The sequence below is a fragment of the Octodon degus genome, unplaced genomic scaffold (genome assembly GCF_000260255.1).
Source record: "Octodon degus isolate 3935 unplaced genomic scaffold, OctDeg1.0 scaffold00053, whole genome shotgun sequence".
In the NCBI taxonomy this organism is placed as follows: Eukaryota; Metazoa; Chordata; class Mammalia; order Rodentia; family Octodontidae; genus Octodon; species Octodon degus.
The window spans coordinates 6,297,882-6,312,452 of record NW_004524629.1 but is presented as its reverse complement, the minus strand read 5'-3'; the positions used below and the strand labels follow the sequence as shown (position 1 = coordinate 6,312,452).

At 41.1% G+C, this 14,571-nt stretch overlaps 2 protein-coding genes across 7 annotated transcripts in view; both read left to right on the top strand.

The window, feature by feature from the left end:
- Naa50 (N(alpha)-acetyltransferase 50, NatE catalytic subunit) overlaps nucleotides 1–14,158 on the top strand; it is a gene marked incomplete at its 5' end in the record, with an annotated part of 20,383 nt that extends 6,225 nt beyond the window's left edge. The window contains 2 exons of the mRNA XM_023717573.1: nucleotides 12,706–12,709; nucleotides 14,146–14,158. The remainder of the gene's footprint in view (nucleotides 1–12,705; nucleotides 12,710–14,145) is intronic.
- Usf3 (upstream transcription factor family member 3) overlaps nucleotides 9,410–14,571 on the top strand; it is a 70,287-nt gene continuing 65,125 nt past the window's right edge. For all 6 annotated transcript variants that reach the window (XM_023717569.1, XM_023717566.1, XM_023717568.1 and 3 more), the window contains exon 1: nucleotides 9,410–9,686. The gene's annotated coding sequence lies outside the window, so the exon portion shown is untranslated. The remainder of the gene's footprint in view (nucleotides 9,687–14,571) is intronic.

Sequence of the window (14,571 nt, the reverse complement as noted above, 5' to 3'; positions counted from 1 at the left end):
CAGCAAGAGAACTATTGGGAAACCATGGTGTGGTGGTGGAAAAGAAAAGCTCCCTCAGTTTTTGGAGGGAATGACTTTAAAAATACTTAAATGGTTGAGTTTACTTGGTGCCGTTAAAAATTAAACTTTTCAATTTTAACATTGCTGTTACATCTGAAATAAACTTATGTGATGTTCTGGTAGTGATCTGTGATGTCTGAATGTCAAGGGAACACCTGCATTGTGCTAAATTCTGCAATCGGCAACTATAGGTAGTTACTGTGTGCTGGTGCCCATAAATTTTTGTTCACTTCTCCCATGCCTTCCCTAGAACCTCTGTACATCCCAAGCCCTTTTTTTAATGTTTTTTTTTTCCTTAGGAACATCTTGAATCTTTGATCCTCCTGCTTACATACAGCCTTCCCTCATTGCTAGGGTCACAGGAATGTATCACCATGCCCAGCTTGCTTTTCTATTTAAGAAATAATTTAAAACTGATAAAAAAATAGTACAATTTGTAATAGCAACATCCTAATTCAGATCTTTTGCAACTTAGAGAAACACAATTAAATATGTGTAGTTTAAATCCTGTGAGAGATTTTTAAGGAGCTGTCCTGTTGTATTTTGAGTTTTAACTGTGACAATGTAAATTCAGGATTTTTTTTTTTTTTTTTTTTTTTAGTAGTTGAATGAGAACCATAATATCAAACAAGCTTGAATTTAAAATTTTGTCTTAAACAAATAACTCAGTATTTCTAGGCAAAGCAGTTATGAGTAGAAATTCGGGAATCAGTCAGTGATCTTTGCCTGGTATGTCACTTATCACCCAAAATTTAGCAGCATGAAACAAACATTCCCCCACAGTCTCTAACTTGACAGTCTAGATGTAGCTTGCCTGGTTGGTTCTAGCTTGAGATCTCTTAAGTTTATAGTCAAGTTGTCAGCCAGGGCTGCATCATATAAAGCCTTGATGAATGCTACAGGAGCAGAGGTGGCTTGCTTACATGGCTGTTGGTCCTCAGCTCCTCACGATGGATGTCTCTACAAAGGTGTCTGCCTGAGGACTGACATCTGAATTCCTCCAGGGCAAGTAATCCATGAAAACAAACAGCTGCACTCTCTTCATGACCCAGACCAAATACTGTACCAGCATGGTACACCATAAAAGGGGACAACACAAAGTTGTGAATACTAGGAAAGGGATTATTGGGTCTTGTGGCTGATTGGCTTTCATAGTGCTTAGGAAAAATGTTGGGTTTTGTTGACTATCAAGTGTGGTTGATAACATGTTTTACTAGTCCCTGAGGGGATTAGTTTCCTATAAAGCAGTGTACTTTGTAATTCCAACTGTAAAAGAAATACAGGGTAGACATAAAAATTCTCTTGTGGGTAGGTTTTCAGAGGGAACAACAGTGAATTTATAGAAAGTTGATGGAACGAACTTTTCCTATGTAAAAGGGTCCTGAATTGGACCTTTTATGGTACAATCAAGTAACACTGAGTCAGATTTTTAAATGTAGATGTGATTTGGTAAAACATTGAGAAAGGTGACATTGCATGTGTTACTTAGTTAAAAATTATCAACTTTTGAATTGCCCAACATTCAAAACACTTGATTTCTTAGGTAAAAAAATGTTTATCTAGAACCAAAAATCTGGTCCAGAAATAATTGGAAACAAAGTAATATGAAGCAGTTGCTCCTTACACAGCCCAGAGTCTTGTATATGGCCTTTTTATATTTGGAATAAAAATTTAAACAGCATTTGAGGAGATAGGTATTTGGATAGAATATTTTGAGATTTTCTGAGTTAGACAAGTGTTCCAGATTTACTTAGTATCTTTAAAAACTGAGACGTGTGGTAGTGCATGTGCGCAATCTCAGCATTTAGGAGGCCAGGAGGACTGGCCTACCTGGCTGTAATAGTTCCTATGTCAACCCTCATCTAAGGTCATGAAGTATCTAAATATCTAGAGTTAAGCATATTTTCAATGTCTGTAGTTTTAATGGTATCTGATTAAAGGGTCTTGGAGTGAACTTCTGGAACCCTTCCCATTCCTGCTCTCAACAGTAGGGGTTGAATATAGGACCTCCACCCTGAACTACTGTCTTTTTGTTTTTTGTTTTTCGATTTTCAGACAGTCTCAGGTCTCTTAAGTTCATGAGGCTGGGATTAAACTTGGTATCTTTCTGCCTGAGCCTTTCAGAGTGCTGGGTTACAAATGTGTGCCACTCCACCCAGCTTTATTTACTCATCTTTGAGAAACCATATTGGCAATGTCAACAGTTTTCTATAAAGATTTGAACTATCTTGAATCTGACTTGTCAATAGCAATCTCCTACCATGAAGTGTATTAAAACTGTCAGATACTACAAGTGTATTAAATTGTTTCTACAAATATATTGTGCACTGTTCTTCCCAGCTCTGCCAAGGCATGTAAGAATCATTGGCCTCCTTAACCTCTTTAAAGGTAAGTAAAATTCTACTTTCAGTAGAATTCACTTCTTTACTAGTTAAGACCAGTTCCCAGAAGATCTTGTTTTCACTTTCACTTTGAAAGAAACTAGAAATGTTCTCCATACTGGCCTGTTTTAACATTGGTCACGTATAGACAAAAGATCTTAACTCCCATTGAGAGACTAAGATGCTCAAGTATGAAAGGTAATGCAAAAGGATTCAAGTTCAGGATTTATTGCAATGGAAACTAGCTGTATTTTTTTCAGTACCAGGGATTGAACTCAGGATCCTGCACTTTTCAGGCAAGCACTTATTCTACTGAGCTATGTCCCCAGCCCATAATGGAAGCTATCAATTAAAGATTGTGTAATGTCTCCCTAAAGCCCTGTAGCTTATCCTACCCCAAATTGCCACCCTCGACCTGCAATTTAAAAATAGCCAACTAGCTCAAATCTGGTGACAGCATAGTTAGATCATGTCAAACATTAGAAGTGACTTGACATTTCATATCAATATCAAAGTCAGGTGTAGTGGTGCACACCTGTAATGCCAGCACTCAGGAGGCTGAGGCAGGAGGATGGTTGAAAGTTCAAGACCATCCTGGGCTACAAAATGAGCTCAAGGCCAGCCAGAACTGCATAGCAAGACCCTGTCTCAAGAAAAAAAAAAAAAAAAAAAAAAATTTTCCTGTCTTTCCATCATTTTGGTTTTTTGGTCAGCGCAAGGTTTTTCCACAGATGACTGACTATAGAAATAATTACTTGGTAGGAATTTCACTTACTTTACTTATAGGCAAATGTGTATAGCCCTGTTTACATGTAACATGCACGTGACCTCACATGTGGTGTTCTACCTTAGTGTCAAACAATTCTACAAGTATGACTGAAATATTAAGTGTGTAGGGCCAGCCAAATAGCTCAATGGATTAAAGCACCTGCAAGCAGGCTTGGGCCAGGGGTTGGATCCCCGGGCATGCAGTGCCAGCCTTGCCACCAGGGTGTGCTGAGATGGCAATTGAGACTGGGTGTGGTGGTGTGCGCCTGTAATCCCAGCTCTTGGGAGGCCGTAAACAGGTGGATCACTGAGTCCGATCTAGTAGTGAGACCCTGAACACCCTGTAGACCCTTCCCTAAAATACAAAAGAAAAAGGTGTCTATTAGCCTCCCTCTTTGGTGATCTTCCTTTGCCAACATGAAATTGTTTACTGTCTCCACAGCAAATCAAAGTTTGGCTGTTGTTCCAAGGTTATACATACAAAAACAAAGCATGTTTCTTCGCTTATCAGTTTTAAAGGATAAAAATATAAAAAGTGTTCCTTGTAATTTATAGGCTTATACACTGACATGAAATTTGATTATGAAGTGAGACAAATCAGGCATTGATACTGACAAAGGGGTATGAACCTGCCCTGGTGATACCTCACAGACTGGTAGGAAGGAAATAAGTCTTTTCAGTTGCCCGGAGGTACTGTGATGAGGGGCGTAATTTTACAGAATTCTAATGAAAACTTGGTATCTTTAAGATTTGACTTACTGCAAGACAGTCTTGAGTTTTAAGAGTATATTTTTTCTGTCTTTGACCAATATTAGTGTGAGTCCAAATGGCAGTTGAAAGAGATACACATTTTTATATATGAAAGAAAAAATGAGAGTCAGTGTAAGACTAGATCTGAAAAATTTAAGATGAGCATTATTTCAGTACAGAACCAACTGAGGTTTTATTTTTGGTACTTGTTTTTGGAAACTCAGGACCTCATGCTTGCCAGGCAGGTACTGTGCTACTAAACTATATCCCTGGATTCCAGAACCAACTGAATTTAGTAAAAGCTAAACACAAATACCTGGATCATGAAGTGAGTACAGCCAGAAATGAAAACATGCTGATCACAACAGAAAAGACCACTTAGTAAAAGTATTTATACATAATATGAGGTTCCTTTGGAATTGAAGGAATTTATACTGAATGAATTCATTGAAGAGATGGTGGGATAGTATACCACATGCGTGGATGTAAATCTATAAAAATACAAAACAGCAAATTCTAATAGGCATGTTCACTTTCAGATTTAGAGAAATTAAAAATTTAAGAAGAGGCCAAAGCAGGATTGCAAATCCAACCGTCTACCTTGAGGAACTTGAAACTTGTTGCAAAAATATTTTGAAAAAAGGACTGGGGGTGTAGCTTGGAGCAAAGGCGCTGGGTTCAGTTTCCACCACTGGGAAGAAATATAGATCACGGGATAAATGAACTTAGATAATACCTCAGAGGCATCAGTCATAGGACTATAAGAGTTTAACCAGTATGAGGTAACTGGTTAGCATTTGGAAAAATATAGGACCAAATTAATAGGTCAAGATAATCTAGGAAAAATAACAGTATTTTACAGACAAGCTAAACTGACTTTAAAAGTGTGAGACATGGCAAAGTGACTGCATTAGAAACATCTTTGCATTAAGGACTTTGAAGGTCTTCATGGTTGAGCACTTGTTTAGCAGGTCTAGCATATGTGTGACATCCAACACATGTATGGGGGGTAGGGGATTTACTCTTTAAAGACTTCAAATGTAAGGAAAATGATAACTGATGAAGGAATTATAATGGGCAATTTTCAAAAATACATCTTTAGATATGCCTAATAAGAGTTTAAGAATATTTTATTATGCTATGCCTAACCCCACTGCTTTGCATTGGATTCTTTACAATAGCATTTATTGAAGGCTTTATCATGTATGAGGCACTGTGATAGATGCTACTATAGAGTATACTGTCTATAGTTGTCAATACTGTATTACATATTTAGAAATTTGCTAAGAGGATAAATCTTACGTAAGTGTTCTTATTCACAAGATAAGGTAAGAGGAAATAGTAATGGCATTTTATGGTGTGATAATGGCTTCATGGATATGTACTTGCTCCAAATTCATCAATATATACATATTTAGTGTACAGTTTTCTATATTATCCACACATTTAAGTTTTAAAAACACCAAATTCTTTGATCTATTACTTTGATCCATATTGTAAATCACTGTACATTAAAAGAGCTTGATGCCACATCTGGAAAAATCTCCCCATTTTAGAAATTAAATATACTTCTAAATAACTCATGTGTTTTTTAAAAAGTCACAAATTAGAAAATATTGAACAGAAAGTTCAATAAAACAACCCATGAAAACCTGCCGATTCCAGCTATCTGGTGGAGATACAGAGGCTTTGGGGGACATCTAGATACAAGCTATAACAATGGCCAAGTAGTATTAGACTCAGCTATGAAAAGTTTATTTAACTGAAAATCAGTGTAGTTCACATTAACAACTTTAAAAATCTCTCCACTAGTGCAGGAAAGTGTTCACAAAATTTAGCCACATTCATGATAAAATTTTTATTAATAGGAAGTAAAAGGAATTTAGCTTGAAAATGTTACATATAAAACCCCATAACTCCCTACTGCTGAATGACTGAATACTGTGAAGTCCAGGAAGAGGGCAAGGATAGCTACTCTCAGCATTTTTGTTTAGTTTCATTCTGGATGCTATCACTATTTGAGTAAGACAGAAAAAGATGCAAAACAGAAAGAAGTAAACCAGTCTTTATTGACAGATTACTTGATTTAAGTAAAAAAGAAAGTTGCTATTTTTTAATGGATGTATCAATGGTTATAGGGTACAAATATCAGTTGTCTTCCCAACAATGAAAATCAAAACTTGAAAGAAAAATATTTAGAGGACCGGGGTTTTTACCTCAATGATAGAACTCTTTGAGGCTTTGGGTTCAATCCCAAACACCTGAACAAACGAATAACAAAAACAAAAATACACTGAAGCTGAGGGTATAGCTCAGCAAGGCCCTGAGTTTAATCTCCAGCATAAGTAAAACAGCAGAAAAATATGAAATATTTAGAGCTATAAAATATATGCAAGACAGTTACACAGAAAGTTACAAAACATTCCCAGGTCTGGGCTTCTGGCTCTGCACCTGGGGCCTGCTGAGACAGCGAATGAGACTGGGCATGGTGGCACATGCCTGTAATCCCAGTTTGGGAGGCTGAAGAACAGGAGGATCATTATAGTGAGACCCTGTACTAAATACAAAAAAAAAAAAAAAAAAGTTACAAAACATTTCTGGAGAAAAAGATTTAGACTCCCAGTGGAGCCAGGTGTGGTGGTGTACACCTATAATCCCAGCGCTTGGGAGGTAGGAGGTACTGAGTTCAAAACCAGCATGGCTACATAAGTGAGTTCAAAGCCAACCTGCATGACAGTGAAACCCTGTCTCAAAAAAAAAAAAAAAAAAGGGGGGGACTATAGCTCAGTATTAGAGTGCCTGCCACAGCATGAACAGGCCCTGGATTTGATCCTCAACCCTGAAAAAAAGATTCAAATGGAGAATATGTTCTTGAAACAGAAGGTTCAATTTTGAGTTCTCCCACAAATTGAATTACCATCAACATTTTAGCAAGGCCAGACAGCTACACAGGCTTTAGTGCCTGCCTGGCAAGCTCAAGGTCCCAAATTCGATCCCTGGTACTGCATACTGTTCTACCCCAGAACCCAGGGCACACCTTGTCCTAGAACCAGGCGTGGTGGCGCACACCTGTAATCCCAGCACTGGGGAGGCAGAGCAGGACTATCACTATGAGTCTGAGCCTGAGCTGCCTAGGGAGACCCTGTATCAACAAAATAAGTAGAAAAACATGTTAGCAAGCTTTTTCTCCCCTTTGGCAAACAGGTACAGTAAATGCAAAGACCTAACTTACTGAAGCCTCTTGACTTAAAGTCTTAGCTGCATAAAGATAAGGTGGGGTGGCTGTTCACGCATAAATCAGTGTATATCTTCACATACCTGATGGCTTGATTTTTGTCCAGGGTACAAATTCAATTCAATACACAAAGGAAGTCTTTTTAGTAATTAGTGCTGGAAAAACTGGATTTCTGAACAATTTCATGGTGTGTCATAAGCATTACTAATATTGTTCTGAATCTTCTGAATCAGGGTCTTCTCTGCATTTTGGATTTTGAAGTGCTAAATCCATTCAAAGGCTAATTAGAACTTCATATGGCCAGATGGGAGAGTTACAGTTGTCATACTATTTATCAGTGCCATGGTTCTTAAGCAACATTAAAAGCCTGTGATATCACAGGCTTTCAAATTGCTACACAAACATAAGATGGGATTACTGTTAATGTATCAGTGAACCTTGTAGAGCTTCCAGTAATAACGAACAGCTGGCTTTGGCACTGGTGCCATAGGTTCACCACCAACAAATGTTTTTAATGTAAGGGCTGCGTTTTGTGTGTAAAGGCTCATGTAAACCCCATTATACCACACTGCACAACTTCTGAAAGTTACTTGGTTTGACCCATGGACATTTAAAATCTGGGACTTTACCAAATGTGACTGGAAGGACTTTGAAATCTTTCACCATTTCCATAAACGGAAGATACCTGTTTCAAGATGGGAGTTACTGATATAGGCAAAATAACTCCCAACCTGTCCTCTAAAATCCAAGGACCAATGGAGATTAAGAGTCAGAGGGGCTGGGGAGATGGCTCTGGAACAAGCGCTTCCCTGGCAAGCGCAAGGGCCTGAGTTCAATCCCCGGTTCCGCAAAAAAATAAAAAATAAAGATTTAGTGATAGGTCCTGACTTGGAGGGATTCTAAAAGTGGGTTGACACAGAGGCCCCTTATCGGAGGTAATTTATACAGCAAAGACACATTGTGGGCCAAATTACCGTCAACCTATAGGATTACAAGAATAGCCACTTAGCCAATATTGATCTAATAGGAAAATGAGTCAGGGTATATGGCTAGCACCATTAACCTTGGTTTATCTATGACTTCTAAAACATTTTGGGCAAGGGATGGGTCCATTGTTCTGGTGTTCTGATGCACAGATGGATTTAATGGGTTTGGCAATGCTAATTGTAATATGATCTCAAGTTATTGTTTAGCCCTGAGAAAGGCCTGGCCGCCTTCCGATGCAGCTCCAGCCACAATTCCGCTGTCTTTGTTTTTGCTGACTTCCTTGAGAGACCAGTCCCCATTTGACTCAGTATTTATTGTTATCTTAACTTAGCTGCCTATAACATTATGAGCACGATTGTAGGGCTGTAAATTAGCCCCCCCGCCCCCACCCCACCCCACCCCCGTCTCCATTCCACGCCCCAGGGCCCTACCCCTCCCAGACACAGGTCTGGTATGCTTGGTGTCCACAACTCTGTCCCGCAATGCTCCACACTCCGCTTCTCAGTTGGGAGGCCCCCAGGTTATCTCTGAACACAGCCCTCTCCAGTCCTCAGGAATCCCCGCAAATAAAGAATGTCAGGAGACAGCAGCCTAGAAATTCGGCTAGCCTCGGGTCTACCAAAAATTTTCCACTGAAAGAACCGTCGGAGACGTGGATTCTCTTTCTTCCCTGCCTCTTCTTAGCACAAATCCCCCCACCCCGCGTTCCTGCTCTCTAGGTTAGGAGGAGCTCCCTAACCACTCCTAAAGCCTTTCGTGCCCTTTTCCTCTTCACTTTTTCCACTTCCAAACTCTCACAGTGAAACGTGAAAAGCGGAACAGATTGCAGGATACTAAGAAGTTTCTTAAAACATCTTTTCTAGGCTCTCAAGACTTCCCCTTTAAGGAACCAGGCCCACCTCTTTCCCACTCACCTACTGGCTTTCCTTCCTGCCCGTCACTCTACCTTTAAGAATATTTCCTGTTCCTTCAACCCAACCATGTACACCTCCGCCCCCCGGTCCTCCTCATTGGGCCGCCTGAGGCCCTTTCACTCCTCGGCTTTCCCTCCTTCTCCTCCCGCCCTCTAGTCTGTCGCAATGGCGTTCTGGCTTCTGATTGGCTAGAATGGCTGTCTCCTTGGCATCTGATTGGCGAGCTGAGTGGCGGGGCGGGCACGCTGCGCACTCAGGGTAGGCTGTCCGCGTGCTAAGCGGCGGCCGCGGGAGGGGAGGGGCGGGGGGAGGGGGGCTGGGAAAGTTGAGGCAGCGCTGCCGCCGGGTCTCCGGCCTTGAGGGCTTGGACTCGCAACGGCGGCCGCGGCCGCGGGAAGAGGCAGCGGGGGCGGGGGGAGAGGAGGGCTCGGGCCCGCGCTCCCCCAGCCCCAGAGGAGCAGGCGGCGGCCGCCGACGGAGAGATTTGCCGGGGTGCTCAGACACCCCTGCCTTCCCCGCCTGGGATCATGACCCAGGCGGGGGTCGCCGTCGCCGCCGCCACCAGCGCGGCCGAGATCCCGCAGCCGGCGAGTGAGTGAGCGCGGGAGGGGGCAGCTGACAGCCAGGCGGGGGGCGGCGGCCGGGGCTGCGGGGGCGGCTCCGGGGGGCGGCCCCGGGCTCAGCTCCACCCACCCCCTTTTCGCTCCCGGAGGCAGGAGGTGTGTCGAGGTGCCTCCTTCCCGCGGACCCCTGCGTGCAGAGCCGGGCCTCCTGCGAGCGCCGGTGGGGCGCGGAGGTCTCTCCTCTCCGCCGCCCCGCGCCTCCTGCCGTCGGCAGTGGGGGGCTCGCCCCGAACCCTGGCCTCATGCGCGCGGGGCGACCGAGGCCCCACGCAGTCCTGGGTGCCTTCAGCGCTGGGCAGCGCGGTGCACATCCTGGGCTCTGTTCGCCTGCTTCACCTTTTCCGTCTCCATCTCTTGCCCTCTGACTTTCCTTCGGACCCCCTTGTCAAACTCCTGTGGCTTGCGTTTTCAGCTCTCACTTCGGTGTCGGAGAGTTAGACTGTTTTCTTGTTAGAAGCCTCTTTTGCTTTCCAAATATTTAGGAAAAGTGCAGGCGAATGGCCAACTCTTCAAATCTATTTCCATTTTTCCGAAGAAACATGAGGTTTCTGGGCTTTTGTTTAGGTATTTACGCTTTGATTATTGAGCCCTCACTTGCTCTTTCTTCCACCACACTCATTAACATCGGGATTTGGGCTTTCGTATTAACTTTTATTTACAAGTAAGCCTGCGTAAATCTCAGTGCCAAGTCATAATCTTTGGATAACATTTAACTTAAGTAAAATACAATGAGTCAACACCGCACAAAACGACATTTGTGGCTGACTTTACAGGTCAAGAAGACGGTTGCTTGCTTATACACGGTGTACATATTTCTGAGTTAACCTTCCAGTGAATAATGGATCCTGAAGTATATTTCCAACATTGGTTTTAAGAGAGCAGACCTGCTTTTTGAAGGACCAACAGGCTGTTGTACTCTAAATCACCTTGATGACTTTTATCTTCTCCACAGGACTTAGGTTTAATGTAGTTCAGAGTTGCGGTATGGAATATATGTGTTTCCCTTTAAGTATTTGTTGCAAAGTAAATTACATCGTGCTTGATTACACTTAAAAACCCAAGAGTAAAATACGTCCAGGTACTACAAGTGAATATTCTCACGTTTTTCTCTAGTCTTAGCATTGTAACTTTTGTATTTACATTGGTATTAGATTGTCCTGATATTTAAGAGAAATTTTGGATGCAGCCTAGAACATTCCAATTATGAAAGCATTGCATTCCAAAGCATTGCAAAGGCAGTTTAGGATTGAAATTGCTGTTTTCTAGGTTAGCTGTCTGTGACCCATCACAGAGATAGAATGCTAAAGGTGCAGACAGTACAGTCAGACCGTCAATCAGACATGAGAAGTTAATGACAGAGTGTATAGCCTATCAACAAGGAAAAAGAAACAAGAAAACAGACTATTTAAGTCAGGTTAGAAGATAAGCTTCAACTGGTAATGAGCCTGAAATTGTTGCTTATAAACAGGGTCTTAAATCTGGCTCGGATCTTGTATCTCACCTGTGCTTGTCCAGCCCATTGGTTCTCCAAGTGGACTACATGTTAGAATTGCCTTCTGTGTCTTTAAATGCTGATGCCTGGGCTGTTTCCCTCAGTGGTTATTTTGATCTGGGTTGAAGGTTGACCACTGGCATATCTTTATTTTTATTTATTTTTAACAATGCTAGGGTTTGAACCTAGGGGCTTTCTCCCACTCAATTGCATGCCCAGTCCACCCACCTTGACCCTTTAAGACAGTCTCATTGAATTGCCCAGGCACACTTGCACTTGAATCCTCCTGCCTCAGCCTCCTAAGTGCTGGGATCACAGGCACGTGCCACCACACCTTTCTAGGTGTAGTACTTAAAAATATAAATAATAGAAAAACTTAAAGTTCTCTATGTGATCCTACTCAGCATCTAGGACTGAAAACTGTGAGTCTAGAGCAGTGTCCAGACTGCTAGGTTTCTGTTCTAGGCAAATAGGCCTTTATTATCCTCTTCCCCCAACTGCTTCACAGTGTAAATCTTTGGAGTAACATCTGTCCCACAGGTATGCAGGTTAGATCCCAGCACTGCTTTTGTTAACAACAATACCAAGCATCTCTTGGGGTATGAACTGTTTCCTCCTTAACAACAATTTTAGGGGTTCCCCCCCTTATTTTTTATTTTCTTGAAACAAGGACCTTGAAATCACAGTGAGCCCAGACTGGCCTCAAACTTACAGAGAGCCTCTTGTTCGATTACAGTGGTGTATTACTATGTCTAGCGAAGCAGTAGTTTAACTTTTATAAAGCTTTTCCAGACAGTTTACTTTCATTCTTAGTGATTGGCTCCTTTTGAGCTTTTATCCTACATATTAAGAGTCCCTTTGCACTAAGGAAGCATATAGTTTTAGCTTCCTTTGTATGTGTGTTTCATTATGCTTAAGCTTATTGGAAAGAACTGCTTTATATTTGAACTTCAGAGATTTGCTTTAAGTTGGATTGGTTTGATTTGGAACCTTCCTGACTGCTTGCAACTATGGTTTGTGGTTTGATTCCATTACTGCTGTTGTGTGTTAATAGCTTCCTTGTATCTGAACTAGGATTGAATTCATGTGTGAATGTCATTTTTTTTTCCATATCTACTGATTTCTTCAGTGGCTGCTTAACAACTTGTATTTATTTCTACATTAGCACTTACCACATTGCCATCAATATATGTTATTTTGCCTTTCCAACCAGACTTCAGATTGTAGAGTCTGTATGGGGAGGGTGTGATTCACATTATATTCTTTCCTTTTTTTTTCTTTTTTTGATGGAACTGGGGATTGAACTCAGGCCCTTGCACTTGCCAGGGAAGCGCTTATTCCATTGAGCCATCTTCCCAGCCCCTCACATTATATTTTAAATACCACTGCAATGTGGCAGAGCTACCACACCCACATGTTCTCTTTATGTTCATGTTTCCAGGCCCTAACATTGCATTTGTCATTAACAGGCATTCAGTGTGTGTTGAATGAGTAAATGACTGCTGTTTGTATATTATGCAAAGATAACTTTGTATGTGTGGCACTGAAGATTGAACCAGGGCTTTGCACTGAACTATACACTAGATATTTGTTTCATTTTATTTTCCATGGTACTAGGAATTAAACCCATAGTCTTCGAATTGAACTACATTTGCACCCCTTTTTCTTTTTTATTATGAGACAGGATCTTGCTGATATGCTAAATTGCATGGGCTGGGCTGGAACTTGTGATCCTCCTGCCTCAGCCTCATGAATGGATTAGAGCTTCACCCACCCACCTGAGTCTTGCTTTGAGCCTGTTACTTATAAAGTATTTATAGAACTCTTTCTAAAAGAAAAGCTCTGATCTGTCCAATTGGATCATTTTTCTTTTTCTCATTAAATTTTCCATATGGGTACAATTACATTACTTCAGAAGGCCAGATCTTTTAATTAGATCAGTAGAGTATGATAAGTTACTTCTATTAATGTGCTAATACTGTGTTTTTAATTTAGTTAATCTAGTATTCATTGAATACTTACCATGTACCCAACATGCTTATGTGCTAAAGAGAATATAGCAGTAGTAAGTTGTTAACTTGGCTCACAACAACTTCTTATACTTACTGGGAGGATTTGGAACACATACAGTAAATAATTAAGGGACTCAGTTTGTTTGATGTTAAATTAGACACAGGCACCCAAAATCTAATGATTAATACTGAACTATGAGGAAAAACTATTCTTTTCAATGGCATTTATTACATCCTTACTGATTACAGTACTGAGATACAAATATAAAAGATGTGGTTTCTTTGATTTAGAAGTTTATCGTCTAGTAGGAAAAACTAATCAGCATATAGAATATTTTCATTTTAAGACATTCTATCATGATGTTTGGAACTCTGAAGAAGGGCATCTAGTCTAACCTCGGGATCAGAGAAAAGTTTCAAAGATAATAGAAGTTCCATTCAGAATAACAGATGGCAAGGCGTAGGAATGAGAGACTTTCCTTGGTTAAGTAGTTGCAAGTATATTGCTGTAAGTAGAAAACAGAGGGCTAAAGACCGTAGACTTTGGAATTGCAAACTATTTCTGAAAGGTCTGAGCCCTTGCAGGTTGGCCATGTTGAGTAGTCTTCGTATGATGAGGTGCTGAGGATTTCCCTACTTTCTGTATATGCTCCTTGTAATCTACTGCCTGCCCAAATGAGGAACCCAGGTAGCCTCACATTCCAATTAATGAAGGCGTGATTGAGTCCCCTGGTGAAAACATTCTCACATTAGCTACTAATTTCTTAAATAACAGAAACCACAGAGAGGGAGACAGAGAAAAAATTGGTGGCATAACCAGGAGTGGTGGCATATTCCTGTAATCCCAAGGCTCTGGAAGACTGAGGCAGAAGGTTTACAAGATGTTTGAGCTCAGCCTGGGTAATTTAGTGAGTTGGCAAGACTCTTTCTTGCACTGTCTCTGTCTCTCTCTTGCTCCCTTGTTCTTTTTCGGAAAAAAAAAAAGAGCCAGGGATGTAGTTTAAATGTAATGCCCAGGTTTCACTGCCTTCCAACCCCCAGACACAAAATAGTTGAGTATGATAGTGCATGCCTGTAATCTCAGCACTTGGGAGGTACATGCAAGAGGATCACCATAAGTTTGAGGCCAGAATGGGCAACATAGTAAGCTCAAGACTAGTCCAGATTACATAATGAGACCCTGTCTCAAAAAAAAAAAAAAAAAAAAATTATAGTGTAATCATGGGTTGTACCACTCCTACCTCTGTATATCTTTTAGGACCAATGTCTTTTCTTTATAAGCCATAGAAATTGAGTTTGGCTAACTAAGCAGAAAATGGGGACTTGTGGGAGAACACTGAATAAAGTCA